The sequence below is a fragment of the Triticum urartu genome, chromosome 5 (assembly GCF_003073215.2).
Source record: "Triticum urartu cultivar G1812 chromosome 5, Tu2.1, whole genome shotgun sequence".
Classification (NCBI taxonomy): domain Eukaryota; kingdom Viridiplantae; phylum Streptophyta; class Magnoliopsida; order Poales; family Poaceae; genus Triticum; species Triticum urartu.
Genome location: NC_053026.1, coordinates 421,245,085 through 421,249,656, shown reverse-complemented (window position 1 = coordinate 421,249,656; position 4,572 = coordinate 421,245,085).

The following is a 4,572-nucleotide window of genomic DNA, read 5'->3' as shown; positions in this document are numbered from 1 at the left end:
TTTGTCGTCTGCTGCGGCCGGAAAAGATAAAGTGGTCTTTGTCGTCAGCTATCGAATAGCAAAGGACCTGGATGGCATATGTGGCAGGTTAGGGCCGTTAAGGGGTTTACGGTGCCTGAGGGAGTCCTGGATTAGGGGGTCTCCGGATAGCCGGACTATATCCTTTGGCTGGAGTGTTGGACTATGAAGATACACGATTGAAGACTTTGTCCCGTGTCCGGATGGGACTCTACTTGGCGTGGAAGTCAAGCTAGGCAATACGGATATGGATATCTCCTCCTTTGTAACCGACCTTGTGTAACCCTAGCCTCCTCCGGTGTCTATATAAACCGGAGGGTTTTAGTCTGTAGGACAATATACAATCATACCATAGGCTAGCTTCTAGGGTTTAGCCTCTCTGATCTCGTGGTAGATCTACTCTTGCAATACTCATATCATCAAGAACAATCAAGTAGGACGTAGGGTTTTACCTCTATCAAGAGGGCCCGAACCTGGGTAAAACATCGTGTCCCCTGCCTCCTGTTACCATCTGCCTTAGACGCACAGTTCGGGACCCCCTACCCGAGATCCGCCGGTTTTGACACCGACATTGGTGCTTTCATTGAGAGTTCCACTATGTCGTCACCATAAGGCTCGATGGCTCCTTCGATCATCGCTAGCGATGCGGTCCAGGGTGAGGCTTTCCTCCCCGGACAGATCTTCATATTCGGCGGCTTTGCACTGCGGGCCAATTCGCTTGGCCATCTGGAGCAGATTTAGAGCTACGCCCCTGGCCATCAGGTCAGATTTGGAAACTTTAACTACACAGCCGATATCCGCGGAGACATTATCTTCGACGGATTCGAGCCCATGCCGGACGCGTCGTGCAGTCGCGACGAGCATGACGTAACTCTGCTGTCGGACAATGTTCGGAAGATCGCGTCCGCAGCTACTCCGGCCTTTAATCCGGAGCAAGTCACGCCGTCCGAGAGCGGAGGGATGGACCCCGCCATGGAGGTCGCACTCTCAGTGGCGATGGAGCCAGATACTGACTTCACCCCTTACGAGAGCTGTGTTGCCGAACCACTGGATTCATCCTCGGCCACGGACTCCGAGCCGCTCGTATCCGTGCCCGTCGAGTCCCACTGGGCGCCGATCATGGAATTCACCTCCGCGGATATCTTTCAGCACTCACCTTTTGGAGATGTGCTAAATTCATTAAGGTGTCTCTCCCTGTCAGGAGAACCTTGGCCGAACTATGTCCGGCTAGAATGGGATGCGGACGACAAAGAAATTCACTGCCCACCCACCACCCACTTAGTAGCCACTTTCGACGACTTAACCGACATGCTCGACTTCGGCTCCGAAGACTTCGACGGTATGGACGACAAAGCCGGAGACGAACAGGATCCACCGCCCTCTGGGGACTGGACCGCCACCTCATCATATGATATATATATGGTGGACACCCCCAAAGAGGCCAATGGCGAGGAGAAAGCGGAGGATGACCCCTCCAAGAAGCAACCCAAGCGCCGACATCAGCCGCGCCGCTCTAAGTCCCGCCACAGTAAGAGCAATGATACCGGCACATGAGATAATAACACTCCGGATAGCGCCGAAGACAACAACAATCCCCTCCAGCACGACGAAGAGCTGGAGGACGAACAAGCTAGCCCTCCAGAGCAGGCAGCAGATGGAGACCCAGAGGAGGACAATTACATGCCTCTCTCTGAAGACGAGGCGAGCCTCGGCGATGATGAATTTATCGTGCCTGAGGACCCCGTTGAGCAAGAGCTCTTCAAGCACCGGCTTATGACCATGGCAAATAGCCTAAAGAAGAAACAACAACAGCTTCAAGCTGATCAAGACTTGCAAGCAGACAGATGGATCGAAGTCCTTGCGGCCCAGGAGCATGAATTCGAGCGCCCGTCCAAGAGTTACCCCAAACGCAGGTTGCTACCTCACCTCGAGGAGGAAGCATTGAAGCCTCATTCACCAGTGTATGATGCGGCTGACCGGCCACTATGCGGCCGAGCCAGAGAGGCGTTTTAGCCTCAAGTTTAGTCCGCACCCCGTCGCCACTCAGTCAAAGATATTAAGGCCTGGGGCAACACAGAGGACCTGCGAGACATCTTGGACAGCAAGGAAAAAATCGCAAGGTCAATATACGGGACACGAACACGTGCGCCCACATGGGACGATGATCGTCGCGTCGGATACACCAAGAGTAAATCTGACCGAGCCGAATATAGCAGACAAGACTCATATGAACTACGTCGGGATATAGCCCGGCACAGAGGCGCTGAACACCCCCTATGCTTCACTGACGAAGTTATGAATCATGAATTCCCGGAGGGTTTCAAACCCGTAAACATCGAATCATACGACAACACAACAGATCCCGCTGTATGGATTGAGGATTTCCTCCTTCACATCCATATGGCCCGCGGTGACGATCTACATGCCATCAAGTACCTCATGCCATCAAGTACCTCCCACTAAAACTGAAAGGACCAGCTCGGCATTGGCTGGATAGCATGCCAGCAGATTCCATTGGCAGTTGGGAGGATTTGGAAGATGCATTTCTTGACAACTTCCAGGGCACTTATGTGCGGCCACGGGATGCTGATGACTTGAGCCACATAACCCAGCAGCCAGGGGAATCGGCCAGACAATTCTGGACACGGTTCCTGACTAAGAAAAATCAAATTGTAGACTGTCCGGATGCAAAAGCCCTAGCGGCATTTAAGCATAACATCTGCGACGAGTGGCTCGCCCACCACCTCGGCCAGGAGAAGCCGAAATCTATGGCAGCCCTCACAACACCCACGACCCGCTTTTGCGTGGGCGAGGACAGCTGGATGGCTCGCAGCAACAACACATCAAGGAATCCAGATACCTCGGATGCCAAAGACGTTAACGGTAGGCAGCGTCGTAATAGACCAAAGCGCCGCAATAATGGCGATAACTCTGAAGATACGGCAGTCAACGCCAGATTCAAAGGCTCTAGATCCGGTTAGCGGAAAAAGCCATTCAAAAGAAATACTCCGGCTCCGTCCAGTCTGGATCGCATACTGGATCGCTCATGTCAAATCCACGGCACCCTCGACAAGCCAGCCAATCACACCAACAGAGAATGCTGGGTGTTCAAGCAGGCCGACAAGTTAAATACCAAAAACAAGGACAAGGGGCTGCATAGCGATGACGAGGAGGAGCCACGGCCGCTGAACCCAGAAGGACAGAAGGGGTTTCCCCCACAAGTGAAGACAGTAAACATGATATATGCAACCCACATTCCCAAGAGGGAGCGGAAGCATGCACTAAGGGACGTCTACGTGATGGAGCCCATCGCCCCGAAGTTCAACCCATGGTCTGCTTGTCCGATCACCTTCGATCGCAGGGACCACCCCACTAGCATCCGTCATGGCGGATCCGCCGCACTGGTCCTGGACCCCATCATTGACGGATTTCACCTCACTCGAGTCCTTATGGACGGCAGCAACAGCCTGAACCTGCTTTATCAGGATACAATGTGAAAATGGGTATCGATCCCTCAAGGATCAAACCCAGCAAAACCACCTTTAAAGGCGTCATCCCAGGTGTAGAGGCCCATTGCACAGGCTCAATCACACTGGAAGTGGTCTTCGGATCACCGGATAACTTCCGAAGTGAAGAGTTAATCTTCGACATCGTCCCATTTCGCAGTGGCTATCACGCACTGCTCGGATGGACAACATTTGCAAAATTCAATGCAGTGCCGCATTACGCATACCTCAAGATCAAGATGCCAGGACCTCGCGGGGGCATAACAGTAAATGGAAACACAGAACGCTCGCTCCGTACGGAAGAGCACACTGCGGCCCTTGCAGCAGAGGTACAAAGCAGCCTGTTCAGACAGACCACTCATTCAACATTATAGCCCCTGGACACCTTCAAGCACGTCCGGAATGATCTGCAACAGGATCGCCTGGCGCGATCTACGCTCGCCTAGCAATTCGGCCCCCATCACAATCCCAGTGCAGCGACGAAATTTGTGCCGCGCATACATAACTACGCATTGAAAATACCATGGACACAAGCGGGGGCACAATCAGTACACGCCCCGCATTGTGGCTTAACCACACTAGGGGCTGTATACCTTTGACATTCTCTCTCTCTTTCAGGGCCTAATTCTTCGGAAGGCCTTTCCGGCAATTCGACGGCCGAACACATTCCAGAAGCAACAACCAAGGCGGCAAGAAGCTAAGATGAACACGGGAACTGCCAGGTGGTCTCTAGTAATACTTGATATACCCGCTTTTCACTATTATTGCGTAGCTTGCCTTGGATAGGACATTTCGAATTGTCCTACTTTACGCTTATTGCACTACTTGTACCAGTGCGCTTCGACGCATTACTCAAATAACAATGCATATTATTAATCTGTTATTGCATTATTTAAGTTTTTCTCTTTCTCTTATATGTCCATTTACGACATTCCGCACCTGCACGCTCGGGTACGGTCAGTACGCCAGGGGCTCTCGTTCACCCCGTAATACGGCGCAAGAAGTCCGAACACTTTCGATAGTGCGGCACCCCGTACTTATAGAATTA